This window comes from Callorhinchus milii, unplaced genomic scaffold, assembly GCF_018977255.1.
Source record: "Callorhinchus milii isolate IMCB2004 unplaced genomic scaffold, IMCB_Cmil_1.0 Scaffold18, whole genome shotgun sequence".
Classification (NCBI taxonomy): Eukaryota; Metazoa; Chordata; class Chondrichthyes; order Chimaeriformes; family Callorhinchidae; genus Callorhinchus; species Callorhinchus milii.
This window is the reverse complement of record NW_024704759.1, coordinates 14,079,015-14,090,810: the sequence shown is the minus strand read 5'-3', so window position 1 is coordinate 14,090,810 and position 11,796 is coordinate 14,079,015. Positions and strand designations below refer to the sequence as shown.

At 40.7% G+C, this 11,796-nt stretch overlaps 1 long non-coding RNA gene across 1 annotated transcript in view; it reads right to left on the bottom strand.

Moving 5' to 3' along the window:
* Positions 1 to 522: 522 nt before the first annotated feature.
* Positions 523 to 11,796, bottom strand: part of LOC121850371 — a 117,144-nt gene continuing 105,870 nt past the window's right edge. Inside the window, exon 3 of the long non-coding RNA XR_006085565.1 lies at positions 523 to 3,178. This is a non-coding gene — a long non-coding RNA (uncharacterized LOC121850371). The remainder of the gene's footprint in view (positions 3,179 to 11,796) is intronic.

Below are 11,796 nucleotides of genomic sequence, written 5' to 3'. Positions count from 1 at the left end.
CCTTATTAATAAAAGTATAACTTCATTCAGCCCGGGTAACATGGGAATATCCTGAAGTACAGTATTTGCTTCAGGCTCTTCAAAAAGCCTGATAAGAGGGGATAAATCTGCCTTGTTTATGAAGGCTCTGGTGAATGTGGGACCCTACAGGGAATCTTCCCAGATTCTGGTGAGAGGAGAAATATCCTGCAAATGATTGTAGGTGAATATTATTCAATCTCTATCACAGGTCTTTGAATATTGCTTCCACTTGTCCTTCAGTGGAGATGGAGATGGCAGAGGGAGATTGGGGCTTTCATCATCATGGGATGATGAGAGTGGAGTCTGTTCAAGTACTGAGGAATCTGAGGATTGGGGACCAGAAGGTTAGAGTTTGAGCATCGCCTACTTTTCAATACAAAATCAATTCCCACAATCAGCTGGTCACATGAGCTCAGCAATCCTTCCCTTTTGATGTGAGGAGGCAGAAGCCGGTGTGCAGCACACAGAGGTCAGGCCAGAGGGCCTTGGGACATCCTCCCGACGTGAAAGACGCTCTATAAATGTAATTTTGTTGTTGTTGTATAAATGGATGTCATTGCATTTCCCCCTGTCCCACTGCAACCCTTACATCTCACAGCTTACTGGAGGCAGATCCCTAGTACGATTGAGATGGGACCGGACTGTACTGCACTGGTGCTCAGTCATATTTCAGTGCACATCTGTACAGGCAACACACGGTACTGCTTGCGTGAGCCAAAATAAAGCAGGAGCACAGAGATTGACTTGGGGAGGGTGGGGAAACCAACACCCAGATCATTAAAATATTGAAGTTTTAAAATCAAACTGATGAGAAGCAGTTGTTTTCGTAAAAAATGCAGGGCACATATTGAATAAGACGTGCTCAAACTGTGCCCCATAAAACAGCTGGTCAGTTCTCACTGAGGGCCAGGCTGAATTGTAACTTGGTGTTCATTTATCTAATAGTTGTACTAACCCAAGCTGCATCCGATAAGCATTGGGCAGCACTGGTCAGGAGAGGAATGGGGGAAAAATTGGAGTGATGTGCCGTGTGTGTGTGTGTGTGTGTGTGTGTGAGTTCGGTGGGGGGTGTGGGGTTGAGAGAGAGTAGAGATAAAAGACTGCTGGGGCCCATGATACTGTACACAATACAGTTTACAAACTTGCTAAAGTCTCTTGTAAGATTCAGTGCCAAATGGCACCATCCTTTATAAAAAAAAACTAGAAAACGACCGTGTAAGAATTTCACAGTCCGGCGAATTGGAACGACAGTTTAAAAGAATTCTGCAGAGAGCTATCTGTAATGTAGTTGTAGCAGATAATCTATAACTGCAATGACTCAGGTTTCACCATTGTGCAAATGGTCTCCATCTTTTTGGCATAAATATTTCCCTATTTCCCTCTCCGGAAAGTGACCTTTTTCTCTCTCAAAGGCTTGTTTTATTTAGGGGCTTCTTGTGAACAGAGCTTAGCTCATTGTGATCTAGAGTATCTTAAATTTGGGGGAATACATATAAATACATACATGGGGCTGAGCTCCTGATCTGTAGAGCCTGGATATGACCCAAACGGTAAAGGCTGGCAACCTGGAATTTAAAGAGCTAAAGCATAAACCCAAAGGAACAAATTGAAACTTTCCTTCAATACAGAAGCAAAAAGGAAAACAAATCACTTAAATTAAAGTGGGGAAGATCCTTTTGATAGGCAGAAACTGAGTTCAGTTTTAATGATAGGGAAAATCCGTTGTACAAGCTGAGGTTTGCCAAAGACACTTGCTTCACTTGTTCGTATTGTTTCCTTCCAGAGTTCAATTATAACTGCAGGTCTGAACCTAATCTTCTCCGTTTAAAGAATATTATTGACAGCTGCATGCATAATAAATACAGGCTATTGCATAATTATTCAAACAGATTGTTAGAAAGAGTTGTCTCAAAACCTTTGCTCGAATTACAGAAGTTCTTATTGTTAAACATACTGACTGCGGAGGTTGATGGAGGCGTCTAGGGTTTTTGTTGTTAAAAAAAAGGGAGGGTGCTCACTCTTTCAGAGTGGTCCATGTAAATACAGGCAGTGGGGCTGTGAGGTCTCATCTGGCCTGGTGCAGCAGCAAGATAAGACTTTATCAGAGTGATTTGGTAGTAGCACAGAGGTTTGTGAATCATCAGCTGATAACATACCCTTGAGGTACCAATTCCTCCTTGATAAAAGCTGGTGTTGATCCATGGTGAGGGACCACTTTGTTACTTGCCGTGAGTTAGTTATCTTGATGGTGAGGCAGAACAACTGGATGCTGCTGGTCTGTCTTGACGAGAAGAAGAGTGGAATCTCTTATGGTGGTTACGTACTGTACCGTGGGCTTCAACGGTGGTACAAAACTACAGGCAGCAGGTGCCACAGTTCCTCAGGAGTAAGCACTGTGGATGTTTTCTGGTTGTATATGGCTTCCTGCTTGCATTGCATTACAGGACAATAGAACAATACCCACAGTTGGCCTGTCTTCATTTGAAAACCCCAAATGGGGGTATCCTCGTTCCTCGACAGCGGGAGTGAATACATTGGTCCATTACAACTGCTGTTGATCTCAGTCCTTCACAACAATTGATATGGCAACGTCTTGGGATAGATATTTGTTTATTTTTTTACTGTGTATTTGGTAGGTATTTGGTGAGGGCTGTCCTCTGTAGCTTGGTGAATGTCCAATGGCCAGCCCTCATTGAGAGCAGAAATACTGGGACTCGCTTCACATAGTAAAGGTTTTAATCCAGAGAGGTTCTTTTGAGAGTCGATCTCATCAGTTACTTGTTGGCTCGTGTGAGCAAGGTGTGGAGTTGGGGAGAAGAGGGAAAGCATGCTAGGGATGGTGCAACAAGCAGGTGCTGAGCTGACTTGAGTTGAGTTGTAGCTGAATGTCCACCAACGGATCAAATTCTGTTCCGTCTTTTCTCTAAGGTGTCATGCAAGTCATATTGGTGCTGTTAACTGAAGGCAACAGCAGGCTGTGCTGCCGGAGAATCCTTGAGCAAAAGTTTCATTTTTATGCAAAAGCTTATACAATGGAAGACCAGGTAAAGTCTATATAAAATTATTATCTAAGTAAAGAGTCTCAGAATATTTCATGTCTTTTTTTTCCCCTTTGTGCTTTGGAGCAAAAGATGATCAGCATTCAAACTCTTGCTTGCTGTTGAGAGAGAGAGAGAGAGAAAGAGAGAAAAAGACATAAAACTTGTGTTTACAGTCAAACAAATATTACTTGTACAACGTTCAAATCGAGATACATATTATGCATGGGCTTTGCCATTTGGCAGGTTGGTGAAGTATCGACATATTCATTTAAGGTATTTTTTTTTAAATTTAGCCCAAAGTAGATTTCAAACACACCTTCCATCTCTCCATTTCACAAACCAAACCAGCCCTCCCTCCTCCCCACCTTCCCAGCCCAGGCTCCAGTCAGCTGGGTGAAACATTCGGTGTGGTTCCCAGGCGTAAACTGGCTGAAGGGTTTGCGGAGACAGATCTAGTTATCCTGGGGCGTTATTTTCATAGCAAATTACCCTGTAGCTACTCTTTGTGATGTTTAATGATGCTGTGCACATATTTGAGCTGCACTCTATTGCCATGTGCTACTTTCGCAGGTGTGACCATTACCAGGTCATTGCAAACACAGCGTGGGCGCTGGAAATGTCTTGCACCAAACATCAGTTAAAAGGCAGGTCCTTCATCAACTGAAGGTCTTAAGGCTCACGCAACTCTAGTTATAAAGTACAAACACAGTGTTGTTTTTGAAACAGAGAAAGTCAGATGAGTCACTGATCAGCAAATATCTCTTATCTGTTACGCTTTCAATCCAATACAGTTCCAATTCCAACTTTAATCACTCGCAGGCCCTTGAGTCAGATAATGAAAATCAAGCTTCACTTCTTCAAAGATAGTTCCTTCATGTTACTCACCTCACCAAGAACCATCACTTCTTACCTTTGTGAGCTACACCCTTTATCCCACATTGATTCACATCTCAATATCTACTCTGATCTCAAAGGGAATAGTTATATCTGCAGCAATGCTAAGGTTCTATGGAAATCCTTAGTCAGCTGATGTCTACCTGTTTGGGAGCCTGAGTTATTAAGTGTGTTTAATTGAGAGGTGGGGGGGTGTGGGGGGGTGAACACTCAGGTCTCCTGAGAGTAATATATACATCAAGATCGACCCTTATGGTTTTAGAGAAGCTGTTAATCACACAGCAAAAAAAAAGTTATTAACAATGGCTGAAACTCCAAAGGGATATTCCTTTGAGTGTTCAATCCCACTTTTATACATTTCCCTTTTATGTTTTCTTGCGATGTCCTTCGAAAATGAACAGGACATAGGTTCTGTCTAAACCTCAGCAACTTGCTAATGTAATGATTGTTCTTAGTAAAAAAAAGAAATGAAATGGAATATATTTTCCACCTTGAAAGTGCTTTTCTGTAATGTTTCAGTGTTCCTCTGTGCTGGTTGCTATGCTCTAGGATCCCATGCTGTTGTGCCTACACTCTCAATTGGTCTCTCTCTCTCTTTGAAACCCGAGGTTAAGGGAACACTACCTACTTCTCACTTTCTCTGGTTGCTTTTCGGTTTCAAAAAAAATTGATTTGCAAATTCCTTCTAATAATTAATTTCAAAGTGTATGAAAAAAAACTACCACTCATAGCTCAGGTACAATGGGTTATTGTAGGCAAGTGTTACTGTGCTGTGATTAACACACACACACATACACACACACAAAAACAAACCCTGGTCTGTTGGAGCCCTCCTTTCTGTTGCCATGGAAAGAATAACAAAAAAATTAATCTATTTGTTAATTTATTTTCTTCTTTTATTCCAAGTGAGACCTGGAAACAGACTGCTATTGCGAACAAATGGCTTCTACGGTACAGAGAGTCTTCAATGTGCATTGATTTTAATGGCATTAAGCTTTGATCTTCTGTATAAACTGACTTTAGATTCTAACTGTGAAAGGGTGAGCGAAACCCCATCGTGTCCGACGTAACTCACAACGCCATTCAGTGCAGTGCCTGCTCAGCCAGTTACTGCTGGTAACATAATGTGTTAGACTGCTTCGCTCTTCTGTCAGCAAGCTGGTACAGAATCTCTACAATGCCATGGCTGTGTATGAGCCTTCCTTGTAATCCGAGAAAGAAGCTTTTGCTTAACTCTGTCGTCTAACCCCCATGAACAGGCCAGCAGTGGCTAAAGCTCTGAATGACCACTACACAGATACTATTTGGTAGCGTTCTATCACTGAATGTGGGTTGAACTTTCAAACACCTTATAGCCCAGGTACACTTTATTCCTTTGATTGTACGACATTGAGAAATGCGCTAAGTGTTTTTTTTTGTAATCATACAACTGCTACCCGGTGAGTTAGCATTGGCTGACAGAATTATGTATTCCTCTGATTTAACGGAAACTTTGCAAGACCGTGAGTGTGCCCATAGAGGGATTATGTGCTTGCTAAGCCATCAATGGCTCTTGTGTAGGAATCTACAGTCTCTGTTCACATGCCTTCTCATTTATACTGTACACCTGATTCCAGCTTATAGCACTCTTAGTCGCTTATTGATGTCTGACTGAGGGAATTTTGCCTGCACTACTCTGATACAGAATCTATTCACTTATATGCTATGGGCTCCTTGAGAATGATCTATCTCATTGTAGGATCTACTCATACATCTTTCAGAGGATTGTGCATTGTGTATTACAGTACTTGGCTCTGGCTTCATGCTTTAAATACGTTTCTCTCTCTTGACATGACAATAATAATGCTCCTTGAAATTTATGTCACGTGTCTCATGTCTCAAAGTGCTTCACAGAATTTACTGTAAAGTGTAGTGACTGTGTATTCGGTGGGCAAATACGACAGTAAGTTTGTGCACAGCAACATCTCATAAACAGCGATACAATGAAGCTGTGGAACTTTCCCAACTTTTTACATCCAAACAAAAAGTTCTGACCAGCAGGAGATGATGAGCATCATAGATTGGAACTCATTAGAAGAAACAAGATCTGGGCAAAAAAACATCTTTATGTAACGAATAAAGCCCTTAAGATGTCATTACTTCGAGAGCTATAAAAAATATTCTTTATGAGAACATTGGTTTAAAACCCTGCACCAGGTTTATTGTATCCCAAAGTGCCTTAAAACAATGGTATCCGTCAGTTACATTCTGGAGAGAAACATCATTTCCATGTTTTATGAGCTTGATCGTGAGTCTAATCTGCTGCGATTGACGGGATGGTCAGGCCTGTCACCTGAAGCTCCATAGCCCTGGATCCCCTTTCCCGGTTCTCTGATCTCGAGTTTGGAAGTCGACCGATCAACATCACACTTAGCTTAAGCATCCCGGTAGTATGTACAGACCAGTTTCTAGACGACTTGGAAAAGTAGCCCATTCTGAAAAAGTTCATGTTCCTTCCCCACCAGGTTTCAATCACACAATTTTTCAAATCAGCTCTTTTCTTACTCATTTCAGCCGCAGTTTGACGTGATACATTTTTAGAATAAGACAATTTCAGTGACTGTATATCAGTGAGAGGAATAGCTCTGGGTTTTATTGTCCTCAGCAAGCTATGAAGATTTTCCTCTCTATGTCTCAGGGTATCACAGTCTCTTATAATAGTGAGTACACCAGAGAATTGGGCCTAGCCTGAACAGTCAGACTTATATATTAAAAAAAGTTTGGGAAAATGCCCATTTTGTATATAAAAAAATTAGAAAAACTTAGAAGCGTACAGCGAAATCGCAAAGCGTTTTTTTTATCATAATTTAAGGTGTTTCCTTGGATAAGTAAATCAAGGAATCTTCTGGAGGTGAAGTTATTGACGGATGATGCAGAAGTGACATTTGTGCAGGTATTAATAGAATGGGAGCAAGATCTAAACAGTCTGTGTGCCTTCAGTGTGGTCCTTGCTACAGGGTTTATAATGAATATTCCAGCAGGTTTAAACTGGGGAAGGTGACTAAGAGCCAACAAAGCTACAAGATGCCGTATAAATATGCCGCAGGATTCATTGTAAATCATGGTTAGATAGCTTTGTCATTTGTCTTGGAAAGCAGTAGAACACTGACTGTTTCTGGGCCCAGCTATCTGATTCATCTTGCTTCTCTTAGGAACGAGGACTTTCACCGTGGACTAATACACACTCCCTCAGCCATTTGCTGATTTAATTGATCTCCCCACTAATGCAAAACGACTCGGAAAGCACAATTATCTTTCTAGCGGCTTCCTAGCTACTCATTCAACTCGATTCAGGAGATCAGAACCAAGGCCAAATACCAAGGCTTCCGAAACTCAAAAGGGAAAGACTGTGGGTAGAAATAAGGCAGATTCTATATGTATCTTTTGAAAAGGTTCCAAAGGACCCAAACTATTGAAAGAATCAGGATTCTTCGTGCAGTGCAGGGAATTTCCTCACTTCACATAGCTCATGTCACCAGTCTGTGTCTGTATTAAGCAGTGATTTAATTAAAAGACAAATATCTCTGGTATCAACTTGAGTCCCAACATTTCAGTCAGTGCCCTTCAACCTATCAAAAACCATGAAAAAGAACAGTGAAGAAACCAGCCTTGTTGCTCCTATGCAGTATATAGTGTTAAAATAATAATAGATCACCTGAAATGACATCTCTGTTGTTCCTTCTAAGTGCCACAGACACCAGCACATTTTCTCTCTCTACAGGGAACAGTGAGCACAAGATTTAAATATTTGCCATTGAATCTATTTGCATAATATTTTCTTTTAAGTACTTTTTTGAGAAAAAAATGTTTTAACGCCGCTTAAGGCAGTTGGTAGAATAATAATAATCCTTGCATTCGATATAGCACCTTATCATGTCTTCGAGACGTCTCAAAGCGTTTCACAGAATATACTCGAAAGTGTATATTTTGCGGATTTTATACAGTCACTGCTTGTGCAAGATATAGCTGGGCATTCCCTAACCTTTTTACTGAAAGAGTACAATAGTATCTGCATGGGGATGTGGACTGAATACTTTCCAGAGAATTAATTTAATAATTATGCAGTTACCTACACATTTAAATGAGACCGAGCGCTGAGTAGAAAAATCAATAAAAGGTACAAAATCCTCACGCTAAATATAAACCGAATCGAGCCATACATTGCAAATTTCAATACGTATTGAACAAGAATGTGCACTTATAGAAATGGGTACTCTGAGAAATTGTCAATATTCCAAAACAAAATCAATAAATCGTAACGATGCATATTTAAGTGTAGAAGGGGTTAAAAGCAGTGATTGTGAATCTTGCTCTCTTGCCTTTGGAAAGCAGTCTCTGGATTTAGATAATGGCTGTGATAAAGCCAAGCAAACAACCAATCGAAGTCATAAACATAAAACCTTAGGATGTCTTTGCAAGCCCCAGTCGAGTGAGTCACTTATCTAATCCTGCTGCACTGAATTACCAGTGAGTAAGAGTTGCAGTGTGTTGTGAATGATCAGAGACAATACGATTATATTTGGAAAGGGCTTACTGTTTTGCATACAAACTGTAATTTATTGTAAAAGTACTCAAACTCACACAGAGGTTCAGCTGCACTGTTTCACACAGTTACTCTCTTTTTAGTGTCTTGCGCCTGTAGTTCTGACCCCTTTAACAAAAAGTTGGTGAGGCTGAATTGGACCTTAAAAACTTGCCAATTTCCCATGTTCCGCCTGAACAAAAGGAATATGATATGAAAAAAAACTCCTCATCTGTTTCTTCATTGTCATTCCTTAACTTTAAAGGAAGCTGGATAAGAGTATTGTTTTTTTTAAAAATCTCGGGAGTAACCAGCTGGTTTCCTAACATTATTTAACTTCTGTAACAGCTAAAAAGCCCTTGTCAAGATTCTGCCCTGGTTGGATTGCTGACAGACACTGCTGTCTGTATGGTCTCCACTCCTTAGACAGCGGCATGTTTATTAATGGAGTTGAATCCTGATAAATGCACAAGGTCGCTTTGCCAAGAAATGTTCTGCCTGGATCAGGATTTCCATAAACTGCAGATAAAAATGGCCAATTTGCCAAGCTCTGTAACGCAGCCCATTTAATCACTCATTCAGCGATTCAATTACAACCCAAAAAAAACTGGCAGAAAACAATTGAACACACAGAGGGTTATTCTCTTCTCTGCACTGACTTGCAATGGGGAGGGGAGGGAGGAGGAAGAGAAAGAAGAGGAAATTCAGCACATCTATTTCACACAACTGCTAATGTGTCTCTGTGAATCCCTACTCCGTTTACTGTGTTTACACTAAACATAATTGTGGAACAGTTTGTGTTCCAACCAGCATGTGAGATACTGTATACTATGCTCGTGAATTCTGCGTAATGGTGGAAAAGGTGTAGTACAGCCTAAGGTCCACATAACGGAGGCATTTGGGCCTTTTTGGGACAATGGGAAAATACATAATCTTGCTCAAAACTACAATATATACACCCCTAACCTCTGGAACTCACTCCTTCTCTGTCTGTTTTCAAGTTCCACCTTAAAACCTACATCTTCGACTGACCGTGCCTACGGTCACCGACCCCACCCCCCACACCTCGGTCCCCATTTGGTGTCTGACCCAGTCATTTGTAAAGCAACCAGACACATTATCCTAATAAGACGCGAGTGGTGCTGTACAAATGCAAGTTGTCGTTGCATATATACGAAAGGAGATGGAAAAAAAATACAGGTTTTGAACACCTTCCCCTCCCCACCCCACCCCAGCCCACTCCCACCCCATTCCACCTGTCCAAGCCTGCTCCCATTTGAACATTAACGGAAGATTTAATTAAAAAATATATACAGTTCAATTTGCGGCTTCACAAGAGCTGCCATTTCAAGCCTCCTGTTCTGAGCTACTCTGTGAAGATCTTCAAAGTAGGACCTTTCTGCATCCTGGGGAATGGTTAATATATGATGGAGAAGGCCTGCTGTTTAAAACTACATTATGTAAAAAAAATCTCAATTCTGTTACATTGAAGAATTCCATAGGTAATTAAGTACAGAATAATTCAGAACAGCACTATCTCTCTCATTTAATGACATAATCAACCTCATATCGGTCAAGTGCGCTTATTTGGGAAGATATATTTTTTAAAAAAGAAAGGTATTTCTCTCATAATAGTAATAATAATTATACAATAGACATTTCATATCGGCAATGTGCTCTGGCCACTACTGCATTTAATACTGGTTAATTTTGTCGGCAGGAATTTGAGATTATTGCTTTAACATCATTTCTTTCCTGTTTCCTGTTTAAATGCGGGGCACCTCATTCATGGTGTCAGTGAACTCTGACCCTAAGCTGTAGTTACAAATCAATACGGCCATGTTTTAGCGATAGCTGAAATCGAACATCTTCTGTAACCCTTTGTGCTCCTTGAGCTTTTAGGTTTCCAAGCGCAGACAGCGAGAGACAAATACAGTATTGTATTTCTTTTAATATAGACGGGCGGGCAGGGAGTGGGGGGCAAAGGTCTGTTGCCCACCCCCGCCACTATTGCTATGGTGCAATTGACTGCCGTGTTTCGCCCACAAAATATACAGTCAATTCACTTCACGGTATATTCTGTGAAGCACTTTGAGACGTCTCAAAGATGTTATGAGGCGCTGTATTGAATGCAAGGATTATTATTATAACTCAAAATAAACACTCCCTTTGCCAGCGTTTCAGCCTGTTACTGTCTGGCATCAAATTTGTAAAGAGGAACATCTGTATAATAAATTTTTTTTCAGTCCAAGAATAAATCAGTGCAAGAGGTACAAGTGCCCAATTAATATGGAAATGATTATTTCATTTAATTTTAACTCAAATTAGGAACTTCCCTTTATTGCAATCAATCAATTATTTCATTTGGAACTCGAGCACATTTTTGTCCTGCATTTTATTTCCTCTCTGTCCATCTGACTTTTTTTTCCCCCACTGCTATCCCTCTTTCCCTGTCCTACTCTCAGTTTCGGTCCATCTCTATTTCCCCAACCCCATGGTCTGCGTGTGTCACTTGCACTCGCTCTTTGCCCCTGTCATTTTTCTGTCCATCATTTTTTTCCCCACTTGTTACTCCATTGCTCACTTGTGTGTCCTGTCACATCAACTACCATGATGTCCCCTAGGTAACAGAACAGGCTTGGAGGAAAACACAATAAGACTTAATAAAACAGTGACCTGTTTGTTACAAGGCCTCCTCTTTGCTGAAGTGGAAGGCCCAGCAAGAAAAACAAGCGTTGGTCATCAGTCTGTAATAAACAGTGGCCTAAAAACAGCAGTTACAGAAACGCAAGAGGATTTTTTTCTATATTTGAAGTGCTTTTCGAAAAATGTCCCAACTTTCTCCTCTTGTGCTGAAACAAAGTGAAAGTATTCAATTTTATTTAGAAAGAGAGTGAGAGGGAGCGCCAGCAAGAGAGAGAGAGAGAGATATCTCAAACTCACTGATCACTGTTAATTAGCGTCAAGAGCTTCTGACTGTAATATGATCTTTTCCCCTCGGGCTGGAACCAAATAATTAAATAATTTCACATTCTAGACACCATTAACCCCTTGAGTACTTCCAATACACTTTAGCTTTTGACGCCCATTTCTCTTTCCTCCAATGCATAAAATTGGGAGTTAATTCACACTACATCTGGGGGGGAAATCTTTTTTTAAAAAAGGAAAGAAAAACGGCATTGCTTTTGATTTAAGCGCAGAAAGCTTCTGCCTTCCCCTGACTGCATGGAATTTCCTCTGGTAAAACTGGTCCAAGATTCCTTGGACCAGTTCAAGGAA